Source organism: Podarcis liolepis (genome assembly GCF_965112155.1).
Source record: "Podarcis liolepis genome assembly, chromosome: Z".
In the NCBI taxonomy this organism is placed as follows: domain Eukaryota; kingdom Metazoa; phylum Chordata; class Lepidosauria; order Squamata; family Lacertidae; genus Podarcis; species Podarcis liolepis.
This window is the reverse complement of record NC_139570.1, coordinates 10,348,802-10,363,858: the sequence shown is the minus strand read 5'-3', so window position 1 is coordinate 10,363,858 and position 15,057 is coordinate 10,348,802.

Genomic DNA, 15,057 nt, shown 5'->3' with positions numbered 1-15,057 from the left:
GTTTTTGTACATGGAAGGGGGAGGAGGCACCACCTTGTCCTTCACCTTAGGAAGCAAAATGTCCTGGGCTGGCCCCATGTGCATCCCTTTCCTTCATCATGGTTTAGTATGAATGCGTGTACCAATCCAACCATGGTTAAGATCAACCAGAGAAGGGGCAGGGCATGCATGCTAGAGAAGAAGGAAGGAGAAGTCTGCAGGCCTCTCTTGAGGAGCACTTAATTGTTACTAAGAGTGAGTTCTTCCGTCTGCTCTTAAGTATGCACATTCCTCAGAGATTTTGTAGCAGCTTCCTACAGAGCTTGGCATAGAACTGGACTTGGTTTACATCTCTATCGAATGATTTCATGCACAGAAATTTATCCTTTTAAGATCTAATGCTGTTGTTCCCAATTAGGGATCCAGGGATCACTGGGGGGTCCGTAGAATGCACCCTGGGGGTCCGTGGCACCACCCCCTGCTGGGGGACTCACTTATCTTGTTAATTACACAGTGAAAGCCTTCCATGGACCACCCCAGCCTCTGCTTGCGACCAATGCCTGCTTGCTTGCATATGCAGTTATTTTTACATACAGAAGTGTGTTGGCTGTCAAGGATGAAAATACTAAAGCGATTCTTTGAGTTACGTGATGAAGTATGACTTTTTCTGAAAATTTCCACGTGATCAGTTGAACAACTTTTTGTGGTTGTATATGGTAGCCTACTTAGCAGATGTTTTCACATACTTGAAGACTCTCAACACAAGCCTTCAAGGTAGTAATGTGAATATTTTCTACGCTGAAGATAAGATTGAGGCAGTAATTAAAAAAATAAGGTTATGGGCAAGCTGAGTAGAAGGTGGAAGCCTCATTAACATCCCAACACTGGAGACCACTGACAAAGAATTGATACCAGAAGATTACTTCCCTGCACCAAATCCTGAAAACTCATGGATAAGGAATCCTTTTGAATGTGGTGATGTACAACTAACAGCTCTGTCTGCGGAAGAGCAATAGGCACTTGTTGACGTAACTTGTGATGGTTCATTGAAATCATTTTTCAAAGAATGTGGACTGGACCAATTCTGGGTGAAGGTTTTCGCTGATTATAAGAAGTTAGGTGAGAAAGCTTTGAAATGTCTAGTTCCCTTTTGTTCCACATATCCAGGAACCCTATTTTAGGAAGGTACCGTACAAGGAGAGGAAGTGCCCCTGTGGCTCGGGGCAACTAGAAACTACTGAACATGTCTTCTTCCACTGCCAGTATTATACAGACATACAAGTCAGTTTCATCCTGCCAATAGTATACAAATTCCCTGGACAACAGAGCAACTCTATACCTCCTTGCTACTCCAAGATGCAAACCCAGACATAATATACTCAGCCAGATTTTGCGTTGCTGTGATGGTTTGGGTCATGCACTAGATCTAAACACAAGGCTCAGTCGCAAGACCTGTTCCCTCTCTTGCACCCCCCTTCTATAGTTGCTTTTGCATCTGCTTGCTCTTAACCCTCTAGCTGATTTTAAGTCTCTCTCACGCATCCCCCCTTCTTTGAGTCATCCCATTCACCCGTTTTATCTGTTCTGTTTCCTAAATTACTGTGTGTTTCTATTTTAACTTATGCTGGTCTGTGACCGTAATAAAGATGATGATGATGATGATGATGATGAAGCTCAACAACTTTGGCTGCTCCCCCTACAAAGAGCTCAACAACTTTGGGTGGGTGCTCCCATAAAAAAAAGCTCAGCAAGTTGCACCACCTCTTTTTCTAGAAAAAAGAGAGCCCTGGATCTAGATCTAGATCTGTTATTAAGGTTTAGTAGCCGCTTCACATGTCATCATTTGTTCGCTTGTACTATACGTTAATAAAATTCAATTTATTTCTGCTCCCCCAACTAAATCTTTGTCATTTTTGTGCAGTAATATCAAAAATTTCATGGTTTTTTTTTTTTTTAATACAGTGGTACCTCTGTTTTTGATTGTCTCGGAAGTCTAATGTTTCGGTTTTTGAACACTAAAAATCTGGAAGTAAATGCTTCAGTTTTCGAACGTTTCGGAAGTCAAATGGTCTTCCAGAATGGCTTATGTTTGAAAACCGAGGTACCACTGTATACCTAAAATCCTTTGCTTATTAGGGGCTACCCCACATTCCCCCCTCCCCGAATTGCTTTGCACAATTTAGAGTTATCAACATCAGCAAAAGTAGAGGGGTCCGTGGCTTGGCTTTTGAAAAATAGAGGGTCATGAGTAATTAGTCAATTGGGAACCACTGAAATGCATTTGGGCAGGACTGCATCTGAGTAAGATGGAAATATTGGTTGGAAAGCATGCAAGAACAGAGATAGCTAAGACCAAGTGGCAGAGCACCTGCTTTGCATGCAGAAGGTCCCAGGTTCAATCCCTGGCATCTCCAGGTAATGTGGGGGAAAACCTCTGCCTGAAATGCTGGGAAGCCACTGTTAGTGTGTATACTATGCTGAACTAAATGGACCCAGCAATCTGGCTCAATATAAGGTGGCTTCCTACGTTCTGCTTCCTGTGTTCCTGTTGATAGAACCCATTCCCAAGATTGCAAGTTGTTGCTTTCATGAAGAAAAGGGCAAAGAGTTTATTGCACTTTGCTTTCCAGATGGCAGGACAAGCTTGTTGAAGCAAAGGTCCGGGTTTGAGTCTGGTCAGTGATGTCTCAATGTGTGACTGACCGCCTAGGAAACTCATGTATGCTGCCTTGGGTTCTGTGAGAACTTGGGGCCATCTGATGAAGCCCAGTGTTGGAAGATTGTGAAATTCCCCAAAAAAGTACTTCTTCACAGAAGGAAATAGTTATATTCCACTTTTCAGTAGAGTTTCAAGGGTGGGTGACGCAGTTACAACTACAGTGGTAGCTTGGTTCTCAAACAACTTGGCTCCTGAACAAGTCAGCTCCTGAATGCCACAAACCCAGAAGTGAGTGTTCTGGCTTGCAAATGTTTTTTGGAAGCCGAACGTCCGATGGGGCTACCGCAGCTTCCAATTGAGTGCAGCAAGCTCCTGCAGGCAATCGGAAGCTGTGCCTTGGTTTTTGAATGGTTTTGGGAGTCGAACGGACTCCCGGAATGGATCAAGTTCGAGAACCAAGGCACCACTGTACACAAAATAAAATAAACTGGCAACTAAGTCATTCCCATTGAAACAAATGGATTTAAGTTCTGTACATCCTTTGTTCTCAATGGGTCTTTTTATTTAGTTATGAGATTTCTTACATACCCTTCACCATAAGGCTCCAGGGCTGGTTAAAACAACTTAAAAGAACTTCACCGGTGTGAAGTTCACGGCATGTAATGCCTTGAAAGAAAATGTTATGAAAATGATGTATAGGTGGTACATGACCCCAGTCAAGCTTGCAAAAATATATCACCTGCCTGATAACAAATGTTGGAAATGTAAGGAAACTGAAGGAACATTCTTTCACCTCTGGTGGACCTGCCCTAGGGTTAAGGCTTTCTGGGAAATGATATATGATGAATTGAAAAAGGTATTTAAGTATACCTTCTCTAAGAAACCAGAGGCCTTCCTTTTGGGTATTGTTGGTCAGAGGGTGTTAAAGAAGGATCGAACTTTTTTTATGTATGCACCAACAGCAGCAAGAATACTCATCGCAAAACATTGGAAGACCCAAGATTTACCCACCGTGGAAGAATGGCAGACGCAACTGATAGACTACATGGAATTGGCAGAAATGACTGGCAGAATCCGAGACCTGGGAGAAGAGGCAGTGGAAGAGGATTGGAAAAAATTTAAGGACTATTTACAAAAACATTGTAAATTGTATGAGTGTTAAGAAAGATGCAGGACTGAAAACAACATGGCACCAGGAACTTAGTTGAAAGAAACATGAGAATAAGTGAGATCTGAGAAATAAGATAAATTTTGGAATAACATTATGTCTAAATTAAGTATTTAACTATTTGATAAAAATGTTTAAAGTCGGGGACATAATATTTGAAAACTACAAAATAAGAGTTGAAATAAGGTGATAAATTGCTGTTTATAATTCTATAACTGGGAACGCAGGAATGGGAGATGTGAGGAAGTCCAAAAGCTTAAGAAAAGATGGATGTTGGACATTTGATTTTGTGATGTGTTTGTTATTATATGTTATCCTTTTTGTTTTTCTTTTCTGTTGTTCTTTGTTTGTTGTATTTGGGTGAGGGTGTTATATGTGTTTAAATGTTTAAAATCTTTAATAAATATATATATATATTTAAAAAACAACTTAAAAGAAAACTCTGTATGGCAAACACTGGATATCTCCCTATAAATATGTAATTTTCTCCCTTAAAAAAGGCAAAAATACTTAGTGGCAGCGTATAAAAAAGATCAAATGGAGTATAAAAAGATTTTTGCCAGATGCTGAAATGACACTGGGCATGGAACTCTTTAAGTGTTCTTAAAGAGGACACTTCACAATCACGGCCACTGCTCCCAGGTGCCTTGGATGGTGGAAAAATCTATGGAAGGGCCTTTACTGACTGATCTTTCGGATGTCCTTGTCACAAACTGTGCTTTGATTTTAAAAACAAACAAAGCCAGTATATTCTACTGAGCCTGGAAACAGACGTGGACCTGGGGCAGTTGACAAAGTGTTAACTGATTAGAAGTGTCTCAACAGCAATCAAACAGCTGTATTCTAAATCAACTGCTGTTTCCAAACCAGCCTTGGCCAACATGATGCTATCCAGATGTTTTGGGCTACTACTCCAATCTGGCAGGGACTCATGCTAGTTGCAGTGCAAAAAACTGGGGAGCAGGCAGATGTTGAAGACTGGTCCAAACAATATTCAAAGGCAGCCCCATGCACAACTTATTACAGCAGTCTAATAATCACTGGGTAACAATTTTTTACTTTTTGAATGTTGTCTAGATATCTACAACTGCTTTAGGGTATTTTTGCACTGCTGAATCAGGAAATGGCATCTGTTTCTCTCCATCAGGTCAGGTTTTTGTGCTATGTTGATTTGAAAAAAATCAGATCTTGTGACAAAATCGATTGCATTTTTGGGGCATTATCAGCTGATTTTTGTCAACACATATCATCCTAAATATGTTTTTAAGAGAAAATAATGTTTTTCCAACAACATATATTGATTACCTGATAGAAACATTGATTACTGTAAACTGAATGGTGGGCATTGATAAAGGTAAGTACACGTAAATTGCATGTTGCTTCACCATTTTTCAAACTTCAGGGCTTGAACTTCCGTTTCTTGGAACTCCTGGAATGCTCAGCGGCAGGGAGGTCTCTCTTCAGAGTCCAACAGTAGTCAGCCATCATGACTGCGTCCCAGCGACCCTGATACCTGGTCTCCTCCTCTTTCATGTCCTGATGGAATCTCTCCCCCTGCTCGTCACTCATTGAACCCAGGTTCTCAGGAAACTGGTCCATATGTGAAAATAGGTAGTGCATCTTGTCGCTCATGTTGCAGCCCAGGTTTCTGAAAGTAGTCAGCATGTTTTTGACAAGTTCTGTGTAGTTTCTGGCCTTATTGTTGCCAAGAAAGTTCTTCACTACCAGAACAAATGCCTTCCATGCTTCCAGTTCTACTTTGTTCATTGAGTTTCCGAACTCTGGATCTCTGATGAGCTGACGGATCTGAGGACCATCAAAGATGCCAGCTTTCAACTTCTCCATGGTCAATCCTGGAATAGCCTGGCATAAGTAAGTGAAGCAGTCACCATCCTTGTCCAGAGCCTTGGTGAACTGCTTGATTAAGCCGAGCTTGATGTGCAGCAGTGGGAAGAGTAATAATAATAATAATAATAATAAATTTTATTTATATCCTGCCCTCCCCAGCCGAAGCCGGGCTCAGGGCGGCTAACAACAATAAAACAGTATAAAAGTATAACATAAACAACACTCTAAAATCATTCATTGTAAAATTAATTAATTCAGGCCACTGGCAACCATTGGGCCAGAGCTCCGCGAAGATTGCCGAGGGAGGGAGTCAGGCTGTGCCCTGGCCAAAGGCCTGGCGGAACAACTCTGTCTTGCAGGCCCTGCGGAAAGATGTCAAGTCCCGCAGGGCCCTGGTCTCTTGTGACAGAGTGTTCCACCAGATCGGAGCCACAGCCGAAAAAGCCCTGGCTCTAGTTGAGGCCAGCCTAACTTCTCTGTGGCCTGGGACCTTCAAGATGTTTTTATTTGAAGACCGTAAGTTTCTCTGTGGGGCATACCAGGAGAGGCGGTCCCGTAGGTACGAGGGTCCTAGGCCGTATAGGGCTTTAAAGGTTAAAACCAGCACCTTAAATCTGATCCTGTACTCCACCGGGAGCCAGTGCAGCTGGTGTAGCACCGGATGAATGTGATCTCGTAGCGAAGACCCCGTAAGGAGTCTCGCCGCGGCATTCTGCACCCGCTGGAGTTTCTGGGTCAGTCTCAAGGGCAGCCCCACGTAGAGCGAGTTACAATAATCCAATCTGGAGGTGACCGTCGCGTGGATCACAGTGGCCAGGTCAGGGCGAGAGAGGTAAGGAGCCAACTGCTTAGCTTGGCGGAGATGGAAAAATGCCGCCTTTGTTATAGCTGCAATCTGCGCCTCCATGGAAAGGGAGGCGTCGAAGATTACACCCAAACTCTTAACAGACGGTGCTGGCACTAATTGTGCCCCCGCAAGAGATGGGAGTTGCCCCCCCCAATCCCATATCGCCCCGCCCTAGCCACAGGACCTCTGTCTTCGAAGGATTTAGCTTCAACCGGCTCCCACGTAACCATCCAGCCACAGTATTCTGTCTCTGTCCACCAGAGGGTCATTGATGACGTTCCTTTCTTTGCAAGGCACCAATTCCTCCCGCACAGGCCAGTCCTCTTCGTGTAATGCTGAGCATGGTCCCTACTATCCCACATGCACAAAAAACATGGGTACTTGGTGAAGCCAGACTGTTATCCCAACAAAAAGTTCACCATCTTCAGGTCAACACAAATAAACCACTTATGCTGATCATAACCAATTTTCTCCAGCACATACTTCACCGCTTCATAGTTCTCCTTCAGTGTATTCAAATGAGCCAGGGGTATAGAGGCAAACTGGTTGCCGTTGTGTAGCAGAACACATTTCAGTGATCGCTCGCTGCTGTCAATGAACAGTCTCCAATCTTTGGGTTCGTACTGTGGCACTCCAAGCTTGAGCAGAAGCTGCACAATATCTGCACAGTACACCAAGTCCTTCTCTTCCGAGAAAAACCGGAGGTACTCTTGATGTCTGTTGCGGAAGAAGCTGATGTGAGCACTGTCAGAGAGGAGGTTTTTCCCCCTTCAATCTGGATGCCAATAATAATAATAATAATAAAATTTATTTATATCCCGCCCTCCCCATCCGAAGCCGGGCTCAGGGCGGCTAACAATAATCAAATAATCCCACATTCTAAAAACATTCCATTATAAAAATTAATTAAAATCAAATTGATGGCAACCATTAAGCAAAATTCTGTGCAGATTGCCAGAGGAGGGAGTCAGGCTGCGCCCTGACCAAAGGCCTGGTGGAACAGCTCTGTCTTGCAGGCCCTGCGGAAAGATGTCAGGTCCCGCAGGGCCCTAGTCTCTTGTGACAGAGCGTTCCACCAGATCGGAGCCGCAGCCGAGAAAGCCCTGGCTCTAGTTGAGGCCAGCCTAACCTCTCTGTGGCCTGGGACCTTCAGGATGTTTTTATTTGCAGACTGTAGGTTCCTCTGTGGGGCATACCAGGAGAGGTGGTACTGTAGGTATGAGGGTCCTAAGCCATATAGAGCTTTAAAGGTTAAAACCAGCACCTTAAACCTGATCCTGTACTCCACTGGGAGCCAGTGCAGCTGGTATAGTACCGGATGAATGTGATCTCGCAGCGAAGACCCCATAAGGAGTCTCACCGCGGCATTCTGCATCCGTTGGAGTTTCTGGGTCAGTCTCAAGGGCAGCCCCACGTAGAGCGAGTTACAATAATCCAGTCTGGAGGTGACCGTCGCGTGGATCACAGTGGCTAGGTCAGGGTGAGAGAGATAAGGAGCCAACTGCTTAGCTTGGCGGAGATGAAAAAATGCCGCCTTTGTTATAGCTGTAATCTGCGCCTCCATGGAAAGGGAGGTATCGAAGATTACACCCAAACTGTGCTGGCACTAATTGCACCCCCGCAAGAGATGGGAGTGCACTAATTGCACCCCCGCAAGAGATGGGAATTGCCCCCTCAATCCCATATCGTCCAACAGTTTGGCAGTCCTTTGACAAGCTGAGGTCGCGAACTAGATCATTCAACTCCTTTCGGGAAAATGGATGTGGAGCATCATCTTCAAGAACCACTTCTTCTTCAACACTGGAGGCATCTTTGTCACTAATGTCAGGAAGTTCTCCGAAGATAGGCACTGGAATTTCATCACAATGAGCTACAGGATGATGTGCTGATTGAAGATCAGGATACTTGAGGCTGCTCTGGTTCTTTCTGTTGATCCCAGTCACATCAACAGCGCAGAAGTAGCAGTCATGGTTTGTCGGCTCCCTCCAAATCATGGGAATTCCAAAGTTCAGACTTCTCTTGCCATTGGTCCACCCATGTAAAGTCTCGGTGCATGCCTTGCACACCATGTGTGGCACCCAAGCTTTATCCCAGTCACCAAGTTTAATACCAAAATAAGCATGGTAAGCAACTTTATGCTTTACCGCACCAATTTATGGACGATTTTGAGGTTTTATGACTTCAAACTGATCCCTTTTTGACAAAATCACCCAGAACTATCAGACCTGAATACTTCTTGTCATTAAAATAATCATTTCCAATCAAAACAATTATTTGACATGGCATTTTACCCCCACCAACTTCTTCTAAGATGCTCCACACAAGCGTACATGTGAACAAAAACGTAAAAAAAAGACATGTGGCCATAGCTCAAAAACTTGACCTGACTGAGCAAAACCAATGTGATTTTTGGATTCAGCGCATCAGATTCATCCTAAATCAACTGAAAAAATGCAGACAACAAATTTGTTGTTGACCAGTGTAATGCACGCATGGTTTCAATACACATTCCTCATCCAACTTGTCCCTTGGCTCTAGATTAGAATGTCTTTAATTGAGCAACAGCTCCCGTTTTAAGCCATTAACAATTATACTTAAAAAAAAAAGTTTGGTATTCTTCTTTCTGGCTATTTTGGCTTTGGCAGATACTTAAAACAAAACAAAACAAAACAATGAACAGTTCAGTTCTCCATGTCCGTCTGAAGCTTTTTCTTGGGAACAAAATTCTAAATATTTTGTTTTTCCTTCCTGAGTGGATGCTGATCCAAGGAATTTTGAACAACGGTAATCTCTTAACAATTCAAACCAATAACATGAGACTTTACAGTTGCTTACAGCAACGTATGTAGCGAACATGATTGCAGCAATTTAGAAGACAATGTAGTAATCTGAAATTCCTTGAGTTGTTAGATACTAATGCTTTTTTTGCTATAGCATCAGTTTGGCTTCTAGCTAGGAGGTGAAGGACAAAGAGACTTGCCGTTTTTATTTGCTTTCCCCTAAATGGAAGGTTATCAGGGGGTGGGAAATGACAATCTGTAATTTTAACTTTGTTTAAGTTAGTAAAATCTGTCTTGTAAATGTCTAGTTCCCAATACATATCTTCAAGGGGTTTCTTTGAAGATTAAGCATTACTGTTTATATTTCACCTTATATCACAAGCATCAGCTTAGCATGGAACATTGTTCTTCTGAGAGAAGGAATGTCATGAAAAAGAAACAGTGGTCAGGAGTGTCCTGTGATATTTTGCTCTCTGTGGTGAGAACTCCCATCCCACATACTGAATCTTCCCTAACTATCAGTTGAACCTTATTTGAACGCACAACACCCACTACTGAATATGAAACAGGGATATTAGATACTTCTGTTGTAAATAGAAGAAGAAATTACCAAAATTTGCATGTTTGTTTGAGGTCAGGAACAGAAATCATGCAAGCAGATATGAATGGTATTTGTTATCACTGCCTCCCCCCAGTCTGCAACTGTTATGCAAATAATTACCGTATTTTTTGCACCATAACACTTACTTTTTTCCTCCTAGAAAGTAAGGGGAAATGTCTGTGTGTGTTATGGAGTGAATGCCTGCGGCTGGCGGGGGGGATCTGCTGCAGTCGTGAGCAGAGGATCCATGGTTCCCCTTCCTTCCCTTCTCCATGGTTACAAAGCATGGATCCACATGGATCCTCAGGATTTTTGCATTGGGCTACTCCAAACTCACTGTCAGATCACATGTCTGTGGCCACAGCATGAACCACAAAAATCATATATCCACTATTTCGTTTAGAATATTTTTTTTCTTGTTTTCCTCCTCTAAAAACTATGTGCGTGTTATGGTCTGGTGCGTGTTATAGAGCGAAAAATACGGTACATTGTTTTTTGAATTGTTTTTGACATTTCCTTTCCATTGAAATGCATCAAGTAATTAATTATGATTGATTATGATAATTAAAGCATAGTGAGATAAATAGGATAGGTTTCAGCATAAACTGAACTGTAGCATAATGGAAACAGAGATTGCAATGGTCACAGCATGGGGTGGAAATTGTTGCCTTATATCCCTAATTTGAAGGCAGCAGGCTAGCTTAGTAGGTGTAGAGCAGGATAGCCTAGGGTATTCAGGTGGGATGGTGAAGGACTGCAGACACTCATTGCAGAATCTGATTCAAGGTAACCTTAATATACTGGAAAACTGGGCCCAAACTAACAAAATGAATTTCAAAAGTAGTACAGGTGAGAAGGATCTGTGGGTTTTAGTAGACCACAAGCTTAACATGAGTCAACAGTGTATTTGCAGCAGCAAAAAAGGGTGATGCTATTCTAGGCTGCAGAGAAGCATAGTGTCCTGATCAAGGGAAGTGACAGTTCTGCTCTATTCTGCTTTGATCATACCCCACCTGGAGTCCTGTGTCCTGCGGGACCTGCATATATTGTCAAAATACTGTACAAAATACAGGAACTTTCACCTAACATATGCCAGGCATATATATGCATGGCATAGTCCCAACTCTGCTAACATGTGATGAAGAGAATGCTTGCAGCGAAGGGGCAGTTTCCTGCCTGTTGATATCCTGTCCTCCAAAAGCCCCCTTCCAGTCCTATCTGCTTTGCTCAGCCAAGCTCCTTTCAACCTGGAGAGGAAAACATGAGCAGTAAGATTCATTAGTGAACAGAAAGAGCAACCTAAGTAATTCCAGATACTAACCTAACCACAGAGCCGCCCCTAAAAAGGTAAAGGTAAAGGACTCCTGAGAGTTAAGTCCAGTCGCAGATGACTCTGGGGTTGTGGCACTCATCTGCTTTACAGGCCAAGGGAGCCAGCGTTTGTCCGCAGACAGTTTTTCCAGGTCATGTGGCCAGCATGAGTAAGCCTCTTCTAGTGAAACCAGAGCAGCGCACGGAAAAGCCGTTTACCTTCCCGCCGGAGCGGGGCCTATTGATCTACTTGCACTGGCATGCTTTCAAACTGCTAGGTTGGCAAGAGCAGGGACAGAGCCACGGGAGCTCACCCTGTCGTGGGGATTCAAACTGCTGACCTTCTGATCGGCAAGCCCAAGAGGCTCAGTGGTTTAGACCACAGCGCCACCCGCGTCCCTTACCATTAGTCAAAGTAAGGCATCTGCCGAAATTGGCAGATTTTCATTGGCTGTTCCTCCTAAGCCCTCCTTGCTGTACCCCTCTGTTGACTGGATAGTTGTAATATGCTACATGACATTTCCTGCCCGCTGAAAAAACTTCTCTTACAAGTTCCATGGATCTCGGAAGACTGCTCCATAGTGACTCAGAGCAGGGCTTTTAGTGTGGTGGCTCCTGTTTTGTGGAAGAGAATTTCCATAAGTTACAACTATCTCTGTTTTCTGGAAACAATAGAAGACATTTTTTTGTTCTGAAAAACTTTAGCTCCACCTTGAAAGCTATTCTGAATTGTTTTTAGATCTGCTACTGCTTCCTGTGTTATTTCTAAACCATTTTAGCAGTTTTTACTGCATGTTGTACAGCCCCTGTGGGTGATGAATAAACAAACAAACTACTGCCACCAATAATATTTTTTAAAATATTTTTTATTGAATTTTCAAATTTTACATTTCAAATTAAACATCTTTTATTATACCAAACATTCATTGACTTCCATCTCTCCCCTTCCAAGGTTTGTTTGACCTAACCAGCATTCCTGCATATTTTAATATATTCATCTAATTCAATTTACCTTTCTTACAACACTTCAAAATATGTTATACTGTTGAATTACTTTAATACTGCCAACATTTTTAACTGTGCACAATTATTTTCAGTACAGTGGTACCTCGGGTTAAGAACTTAATTCGTTCCGGAGGCCATTCTTAACCTGAAACCACTGTACCTCAACGAAGATTTTCCACTCCTCTTTAAATATCTGTTCTGCTTGTTCTCTTATTCTACTTGTTAGACCTGCTAACTCTGCATTTTCTATTATTTTAAGTTTCCAATCCTTGTTACTAGCAACCTCTCTCATTTTCCATTTTTGGGCTAACAAAATCTGAACTGCTGTTATTGCATACATAAATAATTTTTTCCTGACTCCTTGGAATCTCTGTCTGAACAATTCCTAGCAGAAATGCCTCTTTTTGGGGGGTGGGGAGTTGTTTTAAACATGTTTTTTTCATTTCATGATATATAGTCTTTAACTTTTTTGCATGCCCACCACATATGAAAAAAGGTTCCTTTTACTTCTTTACATTTTCAACAGAAATCCGATTCCACATTATACATCTTAGCCAATCTACTCAGGGTTAAATACCATTTCTGAACAATTTTCATATAGTTCTCTTTCAATGTGTATCATGCAGTGAATTTCAAATCATTCTCACAAAATTTCTCCCAGAGGGATTAATGCTATATTGCAATGCGCTCTACATGGGGCTACCTTTGAAGGTGACCCGGAAACTACAACTAATCCAGAATGCGGCAGCTAGACGGGTGACTGGGGGTGGCTGCAGAGACCATATAACACCGGTCTTGAAATACCTACATTGGCTCCCAGTACGTTTCTGAGCACAATTCAAAGTGTTGGTGCTGAACTTTAAAGCCCTAAACGGCCTCGGCCCAGTATATCTGAAGGAGGGTCTCCACCCCCATCGTTCTGCCTGGACACTGAGGTCCAGCGCTGAGGGCCTTCTGGCGGTTCCCTCACTGAGAGAAGCCAAGTTACAGGGAACCAGGCAGAGGGCCTTCTCGGTAGTGGCACCCTCCCTGTGGAATGCCCTCCCACCAGATGTCAAAGAGAACAACAACTACCAGACTTTTAGAAGACATCTGAAGGCAGCCCTGTTTAGGGAAGCTTTAAATGTTTGATGTATTACAGTATTTTTATATTTTTTTGGGAAGCCACCCAGAGTGGCTGGGGAAGCCCAGCCAGATGGACGGGGTATAAATAAATTATTATTATTATTATTATTATTATTATTATTATTATTATTATTATTATTATTATATTTTCCCAATATGTTGTTATTAGTATACTTCAGTGATCGCTGCTGCATTTACAGCTGTTTCTAGGATCCTACTTCCATCATTCTTGCCTATTGGGCAAGCTTTTATATATGGTGGTTGAAAGTGGTAATTAGGCTAAAGATGTTCCTGGCACTGGGGTGAAATCTGAATCCTGGCTGCAGAGTGCTACATAAAAGCTAAGTTGTAGAAACTGTCTTCAAATTACCGCTGTTTTTTATCCTCATTAATTTGCTTTGTCAGAATAAAATGGACTTGACAGCACGATTGTCTGACAAGAGCTGAAAAGCAGCATTTGCTGTAAGTAATTTAAATTGAACTCTATTACCATTTACGGATTTATTCTGTTTAGAATCAATAAGGGGATGGGGGGGGAAATCACTAGCTTTAAAGCTAATGCCAATCATTTTTGGTTCAGTAGCTCTTTATATTCTATTTGCCCGCCCCCCTCCACCTAAATTTAGTAATTTGTCATCTGGGGAGAGAGACAAGACTGAAGTTCCATCTAACAGATTCTGATGGAAGTCTCTTTATATTTTCAATTAAAAACAAAGGCTGGAATTGAAAGGGCCACTGTGTGACTTGATCTGCAATGTGCCCAAGGGGACTTTATGGCCATGATCCGTGAACAGCACAGCAGCTCCCCATGTTACATGGGAACCCACTTTTTGAAGTGTGTAGAACTCTTGAAAGCAATTTGGAAGTTGGCAGCAGGGTCAAAGAGGACAAGTCGAAGATACCACTGGGTCTGCCTAAGCCTCCAGGTTGTGTGCCTCATCTAGCTCTCTTTTGACCCCCCCCCACCTATGAAGGCACTGGATCAAAGTAACTTGGAAAGGTGATCAAAGTAACTTGGAAAGAAAGGCGTCCTGAGCAGACTGGGGACTCAGCTACATTAGTAAGGAGACAGTGATTTGAACGTGCTATAAACATCCAACACCAGATGGTGCCAGAGAGCAGGAAATTTTAAAACATGATTTTCCATAGAGATCCCCCCCCTTTTGTTATAAACAGGATTGCTGTACATCTGGAATTTCTTGGACTTAGCCGGGGTTTGGCTGTCTGAAACAGTGTCCAGTTGGAAACTGATGAAATGTCCGGGAAAATCTGGATGTATAGCAGCCCATGTCAGAAGTGTAGAAACTGGCAGTAATTGTCATTAAGAATACGGTAGCTCAAAACTTAAAAAAAGAAAAAGAATTTGTAAAAAAAATCAAAAACTTTGGCTGTTTCCAGATTTCCACTTCTTTATATTTCAACCCTAGTTAAAAGGATCTAATTTCTGACTTATTTATAGTGATTTTTTTCCCTGTTTCTAGATCCACCCTGGGCAACAAAGGTGGGAAAGGGAAAGATGGAAACAGACAAGTAGGTGTTTAGAACTTCTTATGTTTTTATGAAAGATGCTGTTATTAGGCAGTGGGGTGGTGATGCAAATATTGGAGTTATTCCCAATAACAGTTAAATCTATGCTTAGCTTCTGTACTGGGTATCCAAAAGTATTCTGATGGAAATTATATGCTGTGGTTATAAGCAGATACTTAAATGCTAAGCCAATGGGCTTCTTACTGA